Source organism: Giraffa tippelskirchi, chromosome 2 (genome assembly GCF_054371585.1).
Source record: "Giraffa tippelskirchi isolate mGirTip1 chromosome 2, T2T-mGirTip1v1.2.pri, whole genome shotgun sequence".
NCBI lineage: Eukaryota > Metazoa > Chordata > Mammalia > Artiodactyla > Giraffidae > Giraffa > Giraffa tippelskirchi.
The window spans coordinates 232898168-232922056 of record NC_137276.1 but is presented as its reverse complement, the minus strand read 5'-3'; the positions used below and the strand labels follow the sequence as shown (position 1 = coordinate 232922056).

At 37.9% G+C, this 23889-nt stretch overlaps 1 protein-coding gene across 1 annotated transcript in view; it reads left to right on the top strand.

Moving 5' to 3' along the window:
* Nucleotides 1–23889, top strand: part of COL6A5 (collagen type VI alpha 5 chain) — a 177390-nt gene that overhangs the window by 128829 nt on the left and 24672 nt on the right. The window lies entirely within an intron of this gene.

Sequence of the window (23889 nt, the reverse complement as noted above, 5' to 3'; positions counted from 1 at the left end):
CATGATGTACTCTGCATATAAGTTAAATAAGTAGGGTGACAATATACAGCCTTGACATAGTCCTTTTCCTATTTGGAACCAGTGTGTTGTTCCATGTCCAGTTCAAAAGTCTTTCTATTATTACTGAATAATGTTCATTAAAGATGGCTGCAAAGATGAGTTTCATTTTTTTCTCCTTAAGTATCCAATTATTTCTGCCTTTCTTGAAAAGGTTCACACTTTTGAATTATCAGACTCTAAAGTGCTTACCTCTAACCATACTATCACAAATGACAATTTAGTATTTCAACACTGCCAAGAGAACTTTTCTTCACCAACACTGTGGTGTTGGAGAAGACTCTTGAGAGTCCCTTGGACAGAAAGGAGATACAACCAGTGATACATAACTCATTGCCAGCTACAGTACTCTGGGAACTCTAAAAATGGTTGCTTCCTGACCTGCATACAGATTTCTGAAGAGGCAGGTCAAGTGGTCTGGTATTCCCATCTCTTTCAGAATTTTCCACAGTTTATTGTGATGCACACAGTCAAAGGCTTTGGCATAGTCAATAAAGCAGAAATAGATGTTTTTCTGGAACTCTCTACCTTTTTCAATGAGCCAGCAGATGTTGGCAATTTGACCTCTAGTTCCTCTGCCTTTTCTAAAACCAGCTTGAACATCTGGAATTTCACGGTTCACGTATTGCTGAAGCCTGGCTTGGAGAATTTTGAGCATTACTTTACTAGCGTGTGAGATGAGTGCAATTGTGCGGTAGTTTGAGCATTCTTTGGCATTGCCTTTTACAGCAGCTCAAAGACAATTTGTATCAGAATTACCTGGAAACCCTTCCTAAGGAGAGATTCCTAAGCCCTTCTCAGTACTACCGCTTCACATTTAGGGGTGTGTGGGGCTAGGAAAAAGCTACAAGCTTTAAAACCACCATAGGTGATTTTTGTAGGTACTCATTTTTGAGATCCACTATCCCAGTGATGCTCGAAGTGTATCTGTAAATGAGCAGCATCAGCACCACCTGGGAACTTAGACCTGCACTCGTCCTGGATCTGCTGAAGTAGGGGTGGGGGTGGGGCTCAGCCCTTTGATGTTTAACAAGCACCACGGGTGACTTTCATCCCGGCTGAAGTTTAAGAACCACTGTGCGTGCTACCACTTCAGTGTGCCAGAGTGGCTCTGGGTTCTCAGCTAAAAGCCACTGAGCAACTACTGATGGTTGGAGAAGGCAATGGCACCCCACTCCAGTACTCTTGCCTGGAAAATCCCATGGATGGAGGAGCCTGGTAGGCTGCAGTCCATGGGGTCACTAAGGGTCGGACACGACTGAGCAACTTCACTTTCACTTTTCACTTTCGTGCATTGGAGAAGGAAATGGCAACCGACTCCAGTGTTCTTGCCTGGAGAATCCCAGGGACAGGGGAGCCTGGTGGGCTGCCGTCTATGGGGTCGCACAGAGTCGGACACGACTGAAGCGATTTAGCAGCAGCATCGGCAACTATTGATGGTATCACAGAACAGAAGAATGCCTATTGCCAAAGGGATCCAGGTGAACTGGATTATAATTTTATTTTACTCATCCAAGAACACTGAACATTCATCCACCCATCTATTCATGTAACATCTATCTAACAAAACATTTTTAAGATCCAAATATGTAGAGGTTATATAGCAATACCATTACACATTTTGACCAAGACCTCCACAATATAGAAATTCCTTGGAAAATTCAGTTCCTCTTAATTGCTCACCAATGGATTACACATAGTTCTTTGGAATTACATGATGAAAAATGATGGTTTAATTCTAATTAAATTCAGCTGTTGACCCAATGGTGAGCCTAGCACTTTCATTAAAGATGCTGTATGAATTAATACTTAAGGCATGATTAGTCTACTGTCAAGATTAAACAGGGACAGGATCATTTTTTAAAATGTGAAATACCCACCCAAACTCAGCCTGGGGCTCACTTGTAGCTTTAGGCGTCCCCTGGCCTTAGGACAACTTCAACTGATGTTCTTTTCGATGAATTTTATTAAATAATGAGAAGGAACACTTCCCTCTTAAAACTAGTCTGGAGTTGTTCACAAGGGAATTGCCTGAATTTTGCTTTACGTTTTTATTGGGTTGGACAAAAATTTCATTTGGGTTTTGCTGTAACACTCAAACAAATTTTTTTGGCCAATCCAATATTTTTCTAACTTGACTGTGATCTATAGTCAGCTTTTTTTTTTAAAGCCAATGTATCTTTGTACTTTGAATCAATCATAAGGTATTAAAGCTGGAAAGGTGCTTAGTGATTTGTTGTTGTTGTTGTTCAGTCACCAAGTCATGTCAACTCTGTGGCCTCAATTAGTGGTTAGCTCTGGCAAATTCACCTGGGGCGATTCCATCCTACTCCACCCCAAGAGGCATATTGAAGTGTCTGGAGACACTGTTTAGTTTTCATAAGTGGAAGGTGCTACTGGCAGCTAGTGGGTAGAGGCCACAGATGCTGCTAAGCATCCTCCAGTGTGCACTGGACGTTCCCTCACAACAAAGAATTATCCAATCAGAATGTCAATAGGGAAAGAAACCTTGTTAGGAGAAACTTCATGCCCTCAAGATTATGAAACTAAAAGACTAGTTCAGTATAGGACTCATGATTTCTACACACTGTCCAGTTTCCCAGTACACACTCAGGATTCTGCTAATTTTTAAGAAAAATTATACAGATACTATCATACCATATAAAATTTTATTACAGTCATAAATCAAGCAATTTAGCAAACTGAGCTGTTTGTGGTGTGGAATGCATTCTTTCGCATGTATGTTTACATGGGATCCCCAGGTGGTTCAGTAGTAAAGAATCCCCCTGCCAGTGCAGAAGATGCAGGAGACTTGGGTTCAATCCCTGGGCTAGGAAGATCTCCTGGAGGAGTAAATGGCAACTATTCCAGGATTCTTGCCTGGGAAATCCTATGGACAGAGGAGCTGGGTGGGCTACAGTCCATGAGGTCACAAAGAGTTGGACATAACTGAGCAACTGAGCACGCACGCACGCACACACACACACACACACACACACACACACACAGGTTTACATAGTTTTATTCAGTTACATATCCTGCTTTTCACATATATTATACATTTTACATACTGCTGCAAGCTTCATACTGATTTTTCTGTGCTCTCGTAATGTTTCTCTCAGTGAAGGAATGTACTTAACTGTTTACCTCTTGAACACTTAGCTTGCTTCCAATTTTTGCTGTTACATGTTGAATTTGAATACATATATCTTCTGCTACACTAAAATCTGCACTGGAATTAAATGCAGCAGAATTGGCTTCTGAGTCACCCATTAAAACAGTCCCCTAGAGTACTCTGAACGTCCTACTTTCATATTCGTACATGTGCGAAAGAGGTCAGTGGTAGAATTGGGGTTATGTCTGAACTGTAGTGGCATGTCTCATGAATGCTTCAGGAAATCTCAGCCATCTGGATGCTCTTTGGGAGATAAACTGAATCTTCTGTTCATATTAAACTGTAAACAGGTTGTGTCATTCACTTTTGTTTGGGAATTTATTGTATAGTTATTGTAGTTTGGGTGACTTCCTTGAAGATTTTGAGTATGGCAGAACTAATGTGAATTGCGAGTTCAAGATACATGGATGATTTGACTTCACAGGCTGCTTCTGTAGGTCTCATGCAATCATTGGTTGCAATTACTAAAGCAATGTTCTACAGTGTTAGCAATACTTTTTTCATCGGGACCCTTTGATAATGGAATAAAACATGGATAGCTGAAGAAATAATTGATGATGTGAGTGGTGGCGATGGAGGAAGCAGTGGTAGCCCTTACCATTGGTGTGTGTGTTAGTTGCTCAGTCGTGTCCAACTCTTTGCGACCCCATAGACTGTAGCCTTCCAGGCTCCGCAGTCCATGGAATTCTCCAGGCAAGAATACTGGACTGGGGAAGCTATTCCCTTCTCCAGGGTACCTTCCCAAACCAGAGATCAAACCAGTGTCTCCTGCATTGCAGACAGATTCTTTCCTGTCTGAGCCACCAGGGAAGCCAGGGCTTACTATAGGAAAGGACTCCGCCAAGCATTTAAGTGAATTTTCCTATGAATATTAATGCAGCAAATATGTATTTGGCTCCTGTTCTGAATCAAACCCAGTGCTAGTCTTAGATAAAAAAAAAAAGATTCAGACAGAGGCCTTGTCTTAAAAGGAGACTATAATCTGATAGAGTATACCCTGTGTGTACAAAAAAATAAATACCTAACACAAGTCAGAAAGTATTCAGTTCAAAAAAGTGCAGATGGAATGCTCTGGGGACCAATATTGATTTCAGCATTGTATACAGTGTCTCACTTGATGAAACAATGCGTTAGGAGTAATAGTAACTAATCATAGTAATAGTTCAGTCAGTTCAGTCGCTCGGTCGTGTCCGACCCTATGAACTGCAGCACGCCAGGCCTCCCTGTCCATCACCAACTCCCAGAGTCCACCCAAACTACGTGCAATTACATACCAGGCACTGTGCTAAACTGTTTATAAATTAATACATGACTGCATTTCATCCTTACCCACCAAATCTATTATTGTTATTATAATGACTATTGTATTTTACAGATGAGGACACTAATGCAAAGAACCACGAGCACAAATTATAAGCAGCAGAGCCAGAATTCAAACCCATGCACATTTCAACAAAAATGCCAACTCTTTTAAATATTTTTAATTGGAGGAAAATTGCTTTACAACGTTGTGTTGGTTTCTGCCGTCTAACAACTCGAATCAGCTGTAATTACACATACGTCCTCTCCCTTTGGGCCTCTCTCCCCTCCTCCCATCCCACTCCTCTAGGTCATCACGGAGCGCCAGGCTGGGCTCCTTGTGTTATACAGCAGCTTCGCGCTATCTCTTTTACACATGGTAGTGTCTGTATGTCAATGCTGGTCTCTCAGTCCGTCCCACCCTTTCCTTGCCCCACTGGGTCCACAAGTCATTCTCAACTAAGTTCACCAGGACCACTTTTCTAGATTCCATATATGTGTGTTAATATACGACACTTGTTTTTCTCTTTCTGACTTAGTTCACTCTGTATACACTCTGTATTCATCCACCTCCATAGAACTGACTCAGATTCACTCTTTTCATGGTTGAGTAATATTCCATTGTATATATGTACCACATCTTTTTTTATCTATTCATCTGTAGATGGACATCCATGTCCTGGCTATTGTAAATAGTGCTGCAATGAACATAGGACTACATGTGTATTTTAGAATTTGGGCTTTCTCAGGGTATATGCCCAGGAGTGATATTGCTATATCATATGGTAGATTTATTCCTAGTTTTTAAAGAAGTTTCCATACTGTTCTCCATTAAGGCTATATCAGTGTACAGTCCCACTGAGAGTATAGGAGGGTTCCCTTGTCTCCACAACTTCACCAGCATTTGTCTGTAGATTTTTTGATAATGGCCATTCTGGCTGGGGTGAACTGATAGCTCATTTTAGTTTGATTTGCATTTCTGTAATAATGAGTGATGTTGAGCATTTTTCATGTATTTATTAGCCATGTGTATGTGTTCTTTGGAGAAATGTCTGTTTAAGTCTGCCTGTTTTTTGATGAAGCTGTTTGTTTTTCTGATATTGAGCAGTATGAGCTGCTTATATATTTTGGAGATTACTCCTTTGTCAGGTGTTTCATCTGCAATTACCTTCTACTGTTCCGAGGGTTGTCTTTTAATCTTTATAGTTTCCTTTGCTTTGAACTTTTAAAGCTTTGACTTTTTATTAGGTCACATTGTTTATTTTTGTTTTTATTTCCTTTAGGGGATGGGTCAAAGAGGATATTGGTATAATTTATGTCGAAGAATGTACTGTTAATGTTTTCCTCTAAGATATTTACAGTTTCTGGCCTTATATTAAAGTCTTTAAATCCATTTTGAGTTTCTTTTTTTGTATGGTGTTAGAAAATGTTCTAGTTTCATTCTTTTACATGTAGCTGTACAGTTTTCTTAGCATTGTTTATTGAAGAGACTGTCTTTTCTCCATTGCATATTCTTGCCTCCTTTGTCAAAGACAGGTTGCCCATCGATGTGTGGGTTTATTTCTGGGCTTTCTATCTTGTTCCATTGGTCTATATTTCTGTTTTTCTGCCAGTACCATACTTTCTTGATGACTGTGGCTTTGTAGTATAGTCTGAAGTCAGGAAGGTTAATTTCTCCAGCTCAGTTTTTCTTTCTGAAGATTGCTTTGGCTATTCAGATCTTTTGTGTTTCCATATAAATTGTGAACTTTTTTGTTCTAGTTCTGGTGAAAAGTGCCATTGGTAGTTTGATAAAGATTACATTGAATCTGTAGATTGCTTGGGGTAATAGAGTCATTTTCAAAATATTTATTCTTTGATTCCAAAAGCATAGTATATCTCTCCATCTGCTTGTGTTGTCTTTGATTTCTTTCATCAGTGTCTTATAGTTTTCTGTATACAGATCTTTTGTCTCTTTAGGTAGGTTTGTTCCTAGGTACTTTATTTTTGTTGCAGTGGTGAATGGGATTGTTCCCTTAATTTCTCTTTCTGATTTTTCATTGTTAGTGTATAGGAAAGCTAGGAATTTCATGGATTAATTTTATATCCTGCAACTTTACTATATTCTTGATTAGCTCTAGTAGTTTTCTGGTGGCATTTTTAGGATTGTCTATGTACATTAGCTGCAAACAGAATTTTATTTCTTCTTTTCCAACCTGGATTCCTTTTATTTCTTTTTATTCTCTGATTACTGTGGCTAAGACTTCCAAATCTATGTTGAATAATAGTGGTGAGAGTGAACACCCTTGTCTTGTTCCTGATCTCAGAAAAAAATGCTTTCAGTTTTTCACCATTGAGAATAATGTTTGCTTTGGATTTGTCATATATGGTTTTTATTTTGTTGAGGTATGTTCCTTCTATGCCTACTTTCTGGAGAGGTTTTTTTTTTCCATCATAAATGAGTGTTGAATTTTGTTGAAAGCTTTCTCTACATCTATTGAGATGATCATGTAATTTTTATCTTTCAGTTTGTTAATACAGTATATCACATTGATTGATTTGTGTATGTTGAAGAATTCTTGCATCCTTGGGATAGAGCTCACTTAGTCACGATGTATTATCTTTTTCACGTATTTTTGGACTCTGTTTGCTAGAGTTTTGCTGAGAATTTTGGCATCTGTATTCATCAGTGCACTAGTATGTGATTTTTTTGCGGTTTGTCTTGTTTTGGTATCAGGATGATGGTGGCTTAGTAGAATGAGTTTGGGAATTTTCCTTCCTCTTCAATTTTCTGGAAGAGTTGAGCAAGATAGATGTTAGCTCTTCTCTAAACTTCTCATAGAATTTGCCTGTGAAACCATCTGGCCTGAGGTTTTTGCTTGTTGGAAGATTTTTTATTACAGTTTTTATTTCCATTCTTGTGATTGGTCTGTTCATATTTTCTATTTCTTTCTGGTTCAGTGTTAAAAAGTTTTAATTTTCTAAAAATTTGTCCATTTATTCAAGGTTATGCATTTTTTTGGCACATGGTTGCTTGTAGTAATCTCTTATGATACATTGTATTTCTGTGTTGTCTGTTGTAATTTCTTCTTTTTCATTTCTAATTTTATTGGGTTGACTCTTTTTTCCTTGAAGAGTTTGGCTAATGATTTGTCAATTTGTTTTAAATCTTCTCAAAGAAGACGCTTTTGGTTTTATTGATTTTTGCTATTGTCTCCTTCATTTCTTTTTCACTTATTTCTGCTCGGATCTTTATGATTTATTTTCTTCTACTGACTTTGGGGTTTTTTTTGTTCTTCTGTTTATGATTGCTGTAGATGAAAGTTTAGGTTATTTGTTTGATGCTTCTCCTGTTTCTTGAGGTAGGTTTGTGTTGCTGTAAACGTCCCTCTTAGCACTGCTTTTACTGCATCCCATAGGTTTTGAGGTGACATGTTTTCATTGTCATTTGTTTCGAGGTATTTTTTTTAATTTCCTCTTTGATTTCTTCACAGAACTCTTGGTTATTCAGAATAAATAACTCTTGATTGTTTATTCTCTATATATTTGTGTGTTTTTTTTCCCCTATAGTTGATATCTAATCTTACAGCGCTGTGGTCAGAAAAGATGCTTGTTACAAGATCAGTTTTTTAAAAAATTTACCATGGCTTAATTTGTGACCCAAGGTGTGATCTATCCTGGAGAAAGTTCCATGTGAACTCGAGAAAAAAGTGAAATCTACTGTTTTTGGATGAAATGTCCTATAGATATGAATTAGGTTCATCTGGTTCAATGTATCCTTTAAAGCTTGTGTTTCCTTACCAATTTTCTGTCTGGGTGATCTATCCATTGGTGTAAGTGGGATGTTAAAGTTGAAAAAGAAAATGTGTATGGACAGAGTGGTAGTAAGAAGAATGTCCTCCTGAGTCCTGCATTGTCCTCTCCACACAGCGAGCTCCAGCCAATCGCCTAATCAGGAAGTCCTCCAATTTTCTAGGCAGGACTCAGACCTGGCCTTACTCCAGTTTGTACTTGCTCCCAAACCCCACAGTTGCCCCCAAAGTTCACAGTCTCAGGCTAATTGCGTGGATTTAATCCTGTGCATCTGTGGCTCCATGAACAAACCCCCTTCCTTCCCTTTGCTCACACAGCCCCTGGGGCTCCTCTTCGGTTTGGGGCTGCCTCTGCTTTCAGGCCACCCTGCAGTGTCTGTTCCCCTCCCAGACCAGAGGGGGTGAAAGTAGTGGCTTATTAGGGCTCACTTGCTCAGTTAGGCCACGGAGAGAGAGGGGTATGAAAGCCACAGCTGAGGTGTTTGGGGAGTGCCTTCTGCAGCCGGGTCATGTGCTCTCCCAAGGGAGTCAGCCCTGAGTCATGTGTCCCTTGACAGAGGCAAGTTACATAGGCTCCTAGGAAGGTGTGGGCAATAACTGTGCCCGATCATGGCTCGGTGACAGCTGATATCTCTGGGGTTGGGACCGCAGTGCGGGTATTTTGTCTCCTGCCTCAGGCACTCGCCTTGGCTTTGGCAGTGGCCAGTTAGCTTGCATTCCCCTCTCTGGGTCATAAACTGCAGTCACATCTAGTTTGCCTCTGATGCTCTTGCTGGGTTTGGCAGCAGCTGGGCATATCTACCCCTGCAGCTGCACAGTTCACAGCTATGGCCTGTCCCACCTAGGCCACTCACAAAGGTGAGTTCCTGAGATCTGAAAGTATGGGGAGTTAGCGATCTCTCTGGGAGTCCCAGGCTTTTTCCAGGACCCCCTCATCTGTGCTGTACCAGGCCCTTCAGAGTATCTTCACAGCAGTCAACCCCGGTCCTCCCCCTGGGGCTGCACCCTCAGCACCCAGCCCCCATTTGCCTCGGTGGGTGTGCACACAGCTTCTCTGCTGGGGAGTGCTGGTCAGCAATGATTTCCACAGTGAATTCTCTCTGTTTTGCCTTCTGAGCACCTGTTGCTGCTGGTTCCCCTCTGAGGTTCCAAAGGCCCTGTCCCCGTCCCTGCCTGTGAGGGAGTTTCTGAGTGTGCAGAGACGTTTCCTGCTTCATGGCCCCCTCCCTGGGGTGCAGGTCCCTGTCCCGAAATCCTTTGTCCCTTTTCTTTATCTTTTGCCCTATCTCATTCTGAGGAGACTGGCTTGCTTTTTGGAAGTCTGGGGTAGTGTGCCATTGTTCAGAAGGTGTTCTGCAGGAACTGTTCCACAGGCAGATGTATTTCTGATTTTGTGGGGAGAAAGGTGACTGCTCTGCCTTACTCCTCTACCGTGTTGAAAGCCTCCCCCACCCCCAAATGCTAACTCTTAACAATGCAGGCTGTGTTGTCTGGCAAGGGCATTGTCTGCATTTACAAATAAGGAAATATATCCAGTTGCTAAATTTGAGGAGTATCATGTCATCATTGGGAGAGTTATTTTGAATTTTTGTGGTACAACTCAAGCTCTAGATTTTAATTTAATTTTTAAAAATTCCTGCTTATAGCTCATTTAGAGGACACAGATCAGAATAAATTGGCTTTGTAAACTGCTTATAAACTCATCCAGAGGTCAGAGCTATACAATAGCCAAGACATGGAAGCAACGTAAATGTCCACAGACAGATGAACAGATAAAAAAGGTGTGATATATATGTAATGTGTATATATACACACATATATTAGAGAAGGAAATGGCAAACCACTCCAGTATTCTTGCCTGGAGAATCCCATGGACGGAGGAGCCTGGCAGGCTACAGTCCACGGGGTCGCAAAGAGTCGGACATGACTGAGCGACTTTCCTATTACCTATATATAAACATTATATATATAATACACATACATTACATATATACACATTATATATGTATACACACATTATATATATACACTCATTAAATATATATACACACACTATATATACACACACATTATATATGTATACACACCTTATATATATACAGACATTATATATAGTATATACATACACATTATATATAGAGACACATATATATAATGTAATATTAGCCATAAAAAAGAACGAAATAATGCCTTTCACAAGAAGAAGGATGGACCTAGAGATGATAATTCTTAGTGAAGTAAGCCAGACAAAGACAAATATATCACTTACATGTGTAATCTAAAATATGACACAAATGAACTTATTCGTGAAACAGAAACAGACTCACAGACACAGACCTCAAACTTATGGTTACCAAAGGGGGAGGGATAAATAATGAGTTTGGAATTAAAATATACACATATATACAATGTAAATGTATCTATGAATAGGTAAATATCAAGGGCCTACTGTACAGCACAGGGAACTACATTCAATGCCTTGTAATAATCTGTGATGATTATGTATAACTGAATCACTTTGCTGCACACCTGAAACTAACACAGCATTGTAAACCAACTGTGTCTCATAGTGACAGATCCAGGAGGTCGGCTGTAAATGCCTCCTGAGGCTGCATCTCTTTTCTCAGTGCGCTAGTGCCTCTCTGTAGATTGTTGTTTCAGATGTGATATAGACGGAAAGAGTGAATCCTGTGGACAAAATGCCACCTAGAAAAGTCTGTCTGGGAAATTCTGTCTTCTGGGAAAAAGATGAAATTTATTTTAGGGCCATGACTCCTACTTGGTCAGGCAAATGGGGGAGAGAGGAATTCATTCAACAAAACAAGGGACTTTAAAATATGTCTCTATTTCCCTTTGGCATAAAATTAATGACACACAGTCAGAGACACATACATGTGCTCCATCCTGTAGCTTCACTAGTGACCTCAGCAGAAAGGCCTGAGGTGACAGTATTAAATGGAGAGGTGTGCAAATCATCACAACTCCTCCCCAGTTAAGTATGTGTAAACACAGCAGAATGAGCTTGAATGCATGTCTGTTGTGTTCCACTAATACCAACTGGCTTTGCATTTTTTGGAATTTTCAAATGTCTGAGACTTCTATTTGTTGTTTTTTTTCCTCTAAAAATTATATTTATAGAGTACTTAGGATATGCTTGGCACTGTGAAAATTTTATTCAATTTTCTCAAAAAACATAATGTTATAGTTTATTATTATAATTATATATATTTTTAGAGAATGAAACAGATGCATGGAAGAGACTCAAGGTCACAGAGCTAAAAAAAAAAAAAAAAAGAAAAAAAATGGTATAAATGAGCCTCAAACTCCAAAGATTCAGCTCATAACCATTGCTCCATAAGGTCTAGAGAAGAAAATATTGAAAATTTTATTTAGTTGCCTAGTTTTGAAAGAAAACTTTCTTTAGTAGTTTCAATCAGAAAGAATAGCATTGATAAAGACCCTGGTTCTTTAAACCAGGTCCTGGGCCCTTTGGCGAGGTGATTAGTGTGTTCCTTAATGTGTTTGCTCCACACTCAAATCTGATAATCAGTTCTTCTGAAGGAGTTAAAGAAAGCTGGGTGCAAATCCTGCCTCTACCACTGCTAGACTATCATTTCTTGGCCAAGTCATTTGCTCCCTCCAAGCCTCAGCTCGCTCATCTGTAAAACGGGCATGGTGATAATTTCAGCCTCACAGTGCCATGTGGAATATTAAATGAGAGGAGATAGGCATGGAGCTGAGCACAAGCTCTGAAGCTCATTCAACACTCAGAAAATGGAAGAATTGAAAATGAAAGCATTGCCAGTCTCGTAGGAAGCCTTACAAAAAAAAGGTTAAGTTGAAAAATGTCTTTTGCAGTCCATGTGGACAGAAAAGTACATATAAAGCAGCCACATTGTCTATGTGGCTTGCCTGTTGGAGAACACATGACTGATTCTGGCCACTGGACAAATCCAAGGCAGATCACAAGATAACTTGTGTATATTTTGAGATTTCCCACAACCATGAAAGGCATCATAACTCCACAGCATCACAATGCCTGTCCAGATGGTCCAGCCCTGTAGATGCTCCTTTCTCCCTAAATTCTCTTTCCATCTCCACTTCTCCTGAAAGGTGATGACTACACTCAGCCCTGTGGATGCAAAATTAGGCTAATCTCTGGGGGTGCTTCCCTGGAAATCCAGCTGGGTCCCTCATTCCTCTCAAGCCATAACAAGTGAGTCAGCCCTTCCTCCTCTTCCATTCCAAGGAATTTATCCACAGAGTTGGAGATGAGTATTTGGCTTGGTGACATTACCAGAAAATGCACAGCATTGCTCTGAGTGATAGGTATTCTTTAACCACGCTTCTACCAGACTTTGCTATTATTGAAAAAAAGAAATTTTTTAAAGGCCCAATCTTTCCAAGAAAGATATTTTAGACTCAGAATAATCATAAGTGATTATTTAGTGTTTGGGTAAATTTTAGAGTTTAGCACTTAGCTTCTTTTATTTTTATTCTAATCCTTTAAGTAGGTAGATAACCTATTTTTAGATATTTTAGAAGTGAAAAATATCTCTACATCTCCCCATCTATTTGCCATGAAGTGATGGGACCAGATGCCATGATCTTAGCTGTCTGAATGTTGAGCTTTAAGCCAACTTTTTCACTCTTCTCTTTAAGGGTATTTAGATCTTCTTTGCTTTCTGCCTTAAGGGTGGTGTCATCTGCATATCTGAGTTTATTGGTATTTCTCCTGGCAATCTTGATTCCAGCTTGTGCTTCATCCAGCCCAGTGTTTCTCATGAAACGTTTCTCATGTATTATGTATATAATACATTCATCAATTGATGGATACTTAAGTTGCTTCTATAGATTAGCTATTGTAAATATTGCTGCTATGAACATCAGGGTGCATGTATTTTTTTGAATTAGTGTCTTTACTTTCCTCAGATACATACTGAGAAGTGGGATTTCTGGATCACATGGTAGTTCTATTTCAGTTTTTTTGGTGGAAGCTCCATACTCTTTTCCATACTGACCATGCCGATTTATATTCTCACCAACCATGTAAGAGAGTTCTCTTTTCTTCACGTCTTTACCGCATTTGTTATTTGTGACTTTTTTTTAGGCATTTTTACTTTATTTATTTATTTTTAACACCAAAAGCATTCTGTATTGGGATACAGCTGATTAACAATGTTGTGATAGTTTTAGGTGAACAGTGAAGGGACTCAGTCATACATATACATGTATCCATTCTCCTCCAAACCCTCCTCCCATCCAGGCTGACACAGAACATTGAGCAGAATTCTATGTGCTATACAATAGTTTTTCGTTGGTTATCCATTTTAAATACAGCAGTGTATGCATGACCTTCCCGAAGTCCTTAACTATGCCTTCCCCCTGGCAACCATGAGTTTGTTTTCTAAGTCTGTGAGTCTCTGTCTTGTAAGTAAGTTCATTTGTATCATTTCTTTTTAGATTCCACATATAAGGCATGTGATATGATATTTCTGCTTCTCTGTCTCACTTACTTCACTCAGTATAACATGCTCTAGGTTCATCCATGTTGCTACAAATGGCCTTATTTCATTCTTTTTAATGGTTGAGTAATATTCCACTGTATATATGTACCACACCTTCTTTATCCATTCTTCTGTCAATGGACATTTAGGTTGTTTCCATGTCTTGGCCATCATAAACAGTGCTGCAATGAACACGGGTGCATGTAACTTTTTGGGCCATGTTTTTCTCTGGATATATGCCCAGGAGTGGGATTGCAGGTTCGTATGGTAGCTCTATTTTTATTTTTTTAAGGAACCTCCACACTGTTCTTCATAGTGGCTGTACCAATTTACATTCCCACCAACAACTGCAAGAAGGTTCCCTTCTCTCCACATCATCTCTAGAATTTGCTGTTTGTGATTTTTTCATGATAACCATTCTGACCAGTATGGGGTGAAATCTCATTGTAGCTTTGATTTGCATTTCTCAAACAACTGGCAATTTTGAACATCTTTTCATATGCCTATTGGCAATCTGTATGTCCTTTATAGAGAAATGTCTTTCAGGTCTTCTGCCCATTTTTTGAGTGGCTTGTTTGTTTTAATGCTATTAAATGTCATAAGCTATTTGTAAACTTTGGAGGCTAATCACTTATCAGTCACATCATTTGCAAATATTTTCTCCCAATCTGTGGGTTGTCTTTTCATTTTGTTTATTGTTTCCTTTGATGTGCAAAAGCCTTTGAGTTTTGGTGGGTTCCATTTGTTTATTTTTGCTTTTATTTCCACTATTGTGGGAGATAGATTTAAAAAGATGATGCTGTGATTTATGTCAGAAAGTGGTCTGCCTATATTTCCTCTAAGAGTTTGTTATTTGTGGACTTTTTGATGATGGCCATCCTGACAGGTGTGAAGTGATATCTCACTGTGGCTTTGGTCTATATTTCTCTGATGGTTAGCAATGTTGAGCATCTTTTCAGTGCCTGTTGGCCATCTGTACGTCATCTTTATACAAAGGTATCCCCGTCTTCTGCTGATTTTTTCACTGAGTTGTTTTTTAATATCGAGTTGTATGAGCTGTTTATATGTTGTGAATATTAACCCTTTATCATTCATATCATTTGTAAATACTTTCTCCTATTCAGTAGGTTGTCTTTTTGCTTTGTCAGTGGTTCCGTTTGCTGATACAAAAGCCTTTAATTTAAATTATGTCCCATTTCTTTATTTTTGCTTTCTTTTTTCTTTGCCTTAGGAGCCAGATCCAACAATTATTTCTACAACTTATGTCACAGAGTATTTAGCCTATGTTCTCTTATAGGAGTTCTGTGGTTTCTGGTCTTACAGTTGAGTCTTTAATCAATTTTGACTTTATCTTTGTATATGGTGTGAGTAAATGTTCTAATTTCATTGTTTTTGTATGTAGCTGTCCAGTTTTCCCAGCACCACTCACTGAAGAGATTATCTTTTTTCCATTGTACATTTCTGCCTCTTTTGTCATAGATAGGCTAACTGACCACAAGTGTGTGGGCTTATCTCTGGGCTCTCTATTCTGCTTCGCTGATCTATATGACTGTTTTTGTGCCAGTACCTTGCTGTTTTGATTACTGTAACTTTGTAGTATAGTCTGAAGTCTGTGAGGGTGGTATCTCCAGCTTTGTTCTTTTTCTAGCTTTCTTTGGCAATTCAGGGTCTTTTGTGGTTTCATATGAATTTTAGGATTATTTGTTCTAGTTCTGTAAAAAATGATTTTTTAGACATAGGTAGCTAGAGATTCATTAAACATAGATAGAGATTCATTAAATCCATAGGTTTCTTTGGATAGTATGGACATTTTAGCAATATTAATTCTTCTAATCCATGAACATGAGATATTTTTCCATTTATTTTATCATCTCTAATTTCCTTCATTTATCAATGTTTTATAGTTTTCAGGATATAGATCTTTAACTTCCTTGGTTAAGTTTATTTCTAGCTATTTTATTCTTTTTGATGTGATTTTAAACAGATTGAATTCTTGTTTTCTCTTTCTGATAGTTCATTATTAGTGCATAGAAAAACAACAGATTTCTGTATATTAGTCTTGTATCATACAATTTTACTGAATTCATTTATCCTAATAGTTTTGGTAGGGAGTTTTCTATATATAGTATCATGTCATCTGCAAATTGTGACAGTTATACTTCTTCCCTTCCAATTTGGATTCCTTTTATTTCTTATTCTTATTCTTGAGATTTCTCTCACCAGGACTTTCAATACTATGTTAAATAGAAGTGTCAAGAGTGGGCATCATTGTCTTGTTCCTGGGGATTTAAAATAAAACTTTTCAGCTTTTCAATCTTTCATATGATGTGAGCTGTGGGTTTGTCACAAATGAGACAGACTTATGAAAAACATATCTTTTATTATGTTGAGATATGTTTCCTCCATATCCACATTTTTGTTTTGTTTTTAATTTATTTTTGCTAATTGAAGTATAGAGATTTACAGCATTGTATTAGTTTCAGGTGTACATCAAACTCATTCAGTTATATATGTGTATGTGTTCTTTTTAGGATTGTTTTCCCATATAGGTTATTACAAAATATTGAGATAGTACCCTGTGCTGTGAAGTTTTTATCATGAGTGTATGTTGAATTTTGTCAAATGCTTTTTCTGCATCTACTGAGGTGATCGTGTGATTTTTGTCCTTCCTTTTGTTAATATGGTGTATCATACTGATTGATTTGTGGATATTGAGCCCTTCTTGCCTCCCTAGAATAAATCCCACTTGATCATAGTGTGTGATCCTTTTTGTGTATTATTGAATTAGGTTTACTAATATTTTATTGAGGGTTTTGCATCTATATTCATCAGGTATATTGGCCTATAAGTTTCTTTTTTGTGGTATCTTTGTCTGGTTTTGGTATGAGGGTAATGGTGGTCTTGTGGAATGAATTTGAGAGTGTATCCTTCTCTTCAATTTTTTGGAATAGTTTGAGAAGGATAGGTATTAGTATTTCTTTGTATGTTTGGTAGTATTCCCCCATGAGGCTGATCAGTCCTGGGCTTCTGTTTGCTTGGAGTTTTTTTGATTACTAATTCAGTTTTACTGCTAGTGACCACTCCGTTCAGACTGTGTATTTCTTCCTGATTCAGTTTTGGAAAATTGCATGATTCTAGAAACTTATTCATTTATTCTAGGTTGTCTATTTTGTGGACATGTAACTGATTTAAAAAAAATCATTGGAGTATAGTTAATTTACAACGTGTGTTACCTTCTGCTGTACAGCAAAGTGAATTAGTTACGCATATACATATATCTGGCTTTGCAGATGGTGCTATTGGTAAAGAACAGGAGACATAATAGACATGGGCTTGATTCTTGGGTCAGGAAGATCCCCTGGAGAAGGAAACGGCAACCCACTCCAGTCTTCTTGCTGTGAGAATCCCATGGACAGAGGATCTTGGTGGGCTACAGTCTGGGGGGTCCAAAGAGTCAGACACAACTGAAGCAACTTAGCATGTACACATACATATATCCACTCTTTTTTAGATACTTTTCCCATATTGGTCATTATAGAGTATTAAGTAGAGTTCCCCATACTGTACAGTAGGTCCTTATTTAATAAATAGTAATGTGTATGACATGGAACTGTTGATTGTAGTGTCTCATGATGTTTTGTATCTCTGTGATGTCAGTTGTAATTTCTTCTTTTTCATTTCTACCTCTTCCTCTTCTACCAGAGCATTCATGAAATATTTGTTCTTATGTTTTAACTAAGTATGTCGATTGGCCTTTTTCTTTTTTTTTTTAAGTCAAAGCAGAGATTCTGGTGACAGAGCAGGTAATGATTAGCCAACTCCAGGGTTGTAAACTCAAAAGGAAAGAAATGTCCATTTAACTAATATTCACAGATCCTGATACACTATTGCCAAGAGCTCTGGAAGAGGTTTTGTTGGTATTTTAGGGTTAAAGTATATTACACAGCATCTATTGCATAGACAAATATAATATCTATGCTTTGGTCTTCACTACCAGTTTTATATTTAGTAATTTGATCAAGAATTTGATATTGATAAAAAATTCTAAGAAGAATTTGAAGCTAAGTTCCTGGTGAAGGATTGGTGATCCATACATGTCAAACACACTACTAATATGTAAAATCCTGTTTTATGACTATGAATGTATTGATAAAAGTCTGGTACGTCAATGACATCTACCAACCTGGGGAGTCCATCTTTCAGTGTCATAACTTTTTGCCTTTTCATACTGTTCATGGGGTTCTCAAGGCAAGAATACTGGAGTGGTTTGCCATTGCCGTCTCCAGTGGACCACGTTTTGTCAGAATTCTCCACCGTGACCCGACCATCTTGGGTGGCCCTACATGGCATGGCTCATAATTTCATTGAGTTAGACAAGGCTGTGGTCCATGTGATCAGTTTGATTAGTTTCCTGTGATTGTGGTTTTCATTCTGTCTGCCCTCTGAGGGATAAGGATAAGAGGCTTATGGAAGCTTTCTGATGGGAGAGACTGACTGTGGGGGAAGCTGGTTCTTGTTCTGATGGGCAGGGCCATGCTTAGTAAAAATTTAATCCAATTTTCTGTTGATGGTCGGGGCTGTGTTCTCTCCCTGTTGTCTGACCTGAGACCAAACTATGAGTATGCAGATGATATGATATGCAGATGACACCACCCTCTTGGTAGAAAGCAAAGAGGAACTGAGGAGCCTCTTGATGAAAGTGAGAGGAGAGTGAAAAAGTTGGCTTAAAATTCAACATTCAAAAAACTAAGATCGTGGCAACCAGTTTCATCACTTCATGGCAAATAGATGGGGGAAACAGTGAGAAACTTTATTTTTGGGGGTTCTAAACTCACTGCAGATGATGACTGCAGCCATGAAATTAAAAGACACTTGCTCTTTGGAAGGAAAGCTATGACCAACCTAGACAGCATGTTAAAAAGCAGAAATATTACTTTGCCAACAAAGGTCCATCTAGTCAAAGCTATGGTTTTTCCAGTAGTCATGTGTGGATGTGAGAGGTGGACTATAAGGAAAGCTGAGCATTGAAAAATTGATGCTTTTGAACCATGGTGTTGGAGAAGACTCTTGAGAGTCCCTTGGACTGCAAGGAGATCCAACCAGTCAATCCTAAAGGAAATTAGTCCTGAATATTCATTGGAAGGACTGATGCTGAGGCTGAAACTCCAACACTTGGCCACCTTATGTGAAGAACTGACTCATTGGAAAAGACCCTGATGCTGGGAGAGATTGAAGGCAGGAGGAGAAGGGGACTACAGAGGATGAGATGGTTAGATGGCATCACCAACTCAATGGACATGTATTTGAGCAAGTTCCGGGAGTTGGTGATGGACAGGGAAGACTGGTGTGCTGCAGTCCATGGGGTCGAAAAGAGTCGGACATGACTGAGCAACTGAAGTGAACTGACACCAATGACAGTTTTCATAGGAACATCTCAAACAAGATGATCAGTTCTCATCTGTTAGAAAGCCCAAGGTGAAGTAACAGGAACTGGATTACCTACCAATTGAAATAACCAAAAGAAATATATATGTTTATTAGCTCATTTCATATATATATACATATATATATGAAATGAAACAATTGTCAGGACAATGGACATCAGGAATAAAAGACAGTGATCCCTGCAAGATGAGAAACAAATGAGATGGACCCTATAACTGCTACAGTTTCCTGCCAAGAGTTTCCAGGCCATGGTGCAGGAAAGGGAATTCAGGTGGAGCCTAGTGTACGCCTTGAGATGAGGAGACAAAGCTGGGAGCCTGGGGAGACCAAGGGATGAGAGTTCAAAAGACAGAGTACCAGAGAGGCATGAGCTGTTCAGAGAAACACAGAGCTCTGCAGAGGAGAGGGGCTCACCAGCCCCTTTGTTATTCAACAGAGTGCTGATAGCACAAGAAATGGAGGAAATGACCCAACTGGGAACACCCATCTAGAAAGGATTAGAGGATAATTTCCATTGCTCACAGGATCAAGGATAGTGCCTTTTACCATTAGAGAGATGGGGAAAACTCATAATTTATAAAGCACTAGGGAGAAAATTCAGAAAGGTCTTATTTCAGTAGTGGGGAATAATTACCCTTAAATTAAGTGCCACTCTGGACATACTTAACAAACCATAATACCAATACTCAAAAGGATCAAACTGTTTCCAAGTAGCTTAACTGCTTCCCCAAACAAAGTACATGAACATTTATAGGAATGTAAAAGTATCCCATATCCAAAGAAGCAAATTTCATAATGTCTGGCATAAAAAGCAGAAAGAACATATAATCAAAAGCACAATCACTTAAAACCAAATCAGAACTAACAAAGATGTTAAAAATTAGCAAATATATTAAAAGTTATTATAACTAAATTCTATATGTTAAAAAGTTAAGTAGAAACACAGAAAATGTAAAAAAAATATTTAAATACATTTGTAGAGATGAAAGCTACAGTGTCTAGGATGAATAATACACTGGATGGGATTAATAGGAAATTAGATTTGATAGAAGAGAAAACTAGTGACCTTGAATATGTAGCAATATAAATTATTCAAAATAAAACAAAGACAAAAATTATTTAAAAAAATGAGAAGACCCTCAGTGGGTTTCAATACCCTCTCTCAATAAGTGGCCAAAACATAGACAGAAAATCAGCAGGAATATCATAGGCTTGAAGAACACTATCAATTAATTTGACCTAATTTATATTAATAGAACACTGCACACCAATAATAGCAAGTGCAAATCCTTTTCTTTTTTAAGAATTAAAAATGTTCTGGAATTATTTATTTATTTATTTTAGTTGGAAGCTAATTACAATATTGTAGTGGTTTTTGCCATACATTGACATGAATCAGCCATGGGTGTACATGTGTTCCCCATCCTGAACCCTCCTCCCACCTCCCTCCCCATCCCATCCCTCAGGGTCATCCCAGTGCACCAGCCCTGAGCACTTGTCTCATGCATCGAACCTGGACTGGCGATCTGTTTCACATATGATAATATACATGTTTCAATGCTATTCTCTCAGATCGTCCCACCCTTGCCTTCTCCCACAGAGTCCAAAAGACTGTTCTATACATCTGTGTCTCTTATTCTGTCTCGCATATAGGGTTATCGTTACCGTCTTCCTAAATTCCATATATATGCGTTAGTATACTGTATTGGTGTTTTTCTTTCTAGCTTACTTCACTCTAATTTTTGTTGAGGTATAGTTGCTTTACTCACTGCTCTGTGGTGACCTAAATGGAAAGGAAATCCAAAAAAGAGGAGATATATATGTATACATATAGCTGATTCACTTTGCTGTGCATCAGAAACACATCATAAAGCAACTATATTCCAATAAAACTTAATTGTAAAAAATTACAGAAATACACATTGTTTTCAAGTACGTATGAAACATTTACCGAGATAGAGCATATTGTGTATCATAAAAACATTCTCAAAACTTTAAAGGATTCAAGTCATTCCAAGTATATTCTCTGACCAAAGCAGAATTAAATTGAAATCAGTAACAAGAAAATCTTTAAAAAATCCTGAAGTATTTGGAAACCAAGTAAAGCCCTTTTAAATAACCCATGGTCAAAGAAGAAATCAAAGGGGAAATTAGCAAGTATTTTGAAAGTAATGAAAATAGAAATCACCATATACCAGAATTTGTGAGATTCCACTAAAGCAGTACTTTGGAGATTTTGCATAGCATTAAATGCCTATACTGGTAAAGAAGAAAGATTTCAAATTAGTGACCTCAATTTTCATTTTGAGAAACCAGAAAAAGAGGAACAAGTTAAACCTAATGTAAGGAGAAATAAGGAATAATAAAATTCAAACAGAAGTCAATGAAATAGAAAAGAGAAAATAAATAAAATCAAAGTTTTGGTTTTTTTTTTCTATAAGAGCAATTAAATGGGTAAACCTATAGTCAAACTCACTGGTGAAAATGAAAATACAAATTACCAACATCAGGAATGAGAGAAGAGACATATTTTACAGATATTAAAAGGATAGTCAGGGAACATTGTCGACAGTTTTTGCTTATGTGTGTGTGTATTTGGGCTTCCCAAATGGTGCTACTGGTAAAGAACCTGCCAGCAGATGCAGATAGGAGACACGGGTTCCATCCCTGGGTCAAGAAGATCCCCTGGAGGAGGGCATGGCTACCCACTCCAGTATTCTTGCTTGGTGAACCCCATGGACAGAGGAGCCTGGCCAGGTCCAGTTCATAGGGTCACAAAGAGTTGAACACAACTGAAGCAACTTAGCACACATGCTCCTGCGTGTGCTCAGCCACTCAGCCATGTCCGACTCTTTTGTGACCCCATGGACTGTAGTTTTTGCCTATCAATTAGACATTTTAGGTGAAATAAACAAATTACTTGCAGTGCACTAATTACCAAAGTTCACTCAGGGAAAAGTAACCTAAATATTTATTCCTAAACCTATTAATGAAATTGAATTTGTAGTTCAAAACTTTCCATAAGGAAAACTCCAGGCCAAGATGACTTCACTGATGCATTCAACTAAACATTTAAGGAAGAAATAGTATCAATTCTACACAAACTCTTCCAGAATATTAAAGAGGAAGGAATGCTTCCGAACTCATTCTTTGAAGCCAAAACCACACAAAGACATTACATGAAAAGGAAACTACAGTCCAACATTCCTTGTAAACACGGATGCAAAAATTCTAAACAAACTTTAGCAAATCAAATCCAACAATATTAGATTAATTGTGGCAATCATTATATGTTTACACTTATATCAAAACATTGTATACTTTATTATTAATGTTTTCCATTTAATTTTAAAAGTTTTTATTAAAATATAGTTGATTTACAATGTTGTGTTGGTTTCAGGTTTACAGCAAAGATTCAGTTATAATACATATATTCATGTGTGTGTGTATATATATATATATATATATATATTCTTTTAAAAATTCTTTTCCAGATAGGTTATTAGAAACTATTGAGTGTAGTTCCATATGTTATACAATAGGCCCTTGTTGCTTATCTGTATATATGAATCCCAAACTCTTAATTTATCCTCCCCACATTTTCTCCTTGGTAACCATGTTCCTTTTCTGTATCTGTGAGTCTATTTCTGTTTTGTAAATAAATTCATATATATCATTTTTTAGATTCCACACATAAGCAGTATCATAAGATGTTTGTCTTTCTGTGTCTGATTTACTTCATTTTGTGTGATAATCTCTAAATGAAGTGTCCATCCATGTTGCTGCAAAGGGCATTATTTCATTCTTTTTTATGGCTAAGTAATATTCTATTGTGTATATATACCACATCTTCTTTATCCATTCATCTAGCAGTGGACACTTAGGTTGCTTCCAAGTCTTGGCTATTGTAAATACTCCTGCTATGAATATTAGGGTGCATGTATCCTTTCAAATAACAGTTTATTTCAGATATATGTTCCAGAGTAGGGTGCCTGGATCAAATGGTAACTCTATTTTTAGTTTTTTAAGGAACCTCTATACTGTCCTCCATAACGGCTATACCAATTTACATTCTCACCAACAATTAGAAGGGTTCCTTTTTCTTCACATTCTGTCCATCATTTATTATTTGTAGAGTTTTTGATAAACATTGTGCACTTTAAACACATACAAATTTTATTTATCAGAACTAATCCTATAATAGATTAAAAAGATAGTATGGAGCTGGCCCCAGGAATGCAGAAATCATTGAGCATTTGAAAGTCATCTGATAATATTCGCCCTGTTAATAACATCACTCATGATATTGTTTTTCTGCATTCCATTTCAATATTAAACTTCTGTGGCATTCATAAACGTTAATTAATCCATTTGTGAGGTTGTTGTGAGGATCAAGTTAAGCAATAGATGCAAAGCCTTAATAATGGGCCAAGCACAATTGGACAGTAATACATTTTTGCCAGTTAGGAATCTACTTCTTGCTTGATTAGGTTCACAAACACATCTCTTTCATAGAAAAAAAAAAAAGAACATTGATCATGTCCTTCCTGTATTTCTGAGCTGGCATTTCCTATTGGGCCTCACCAACCAGCCATTATCCTCATGATTTTGGACA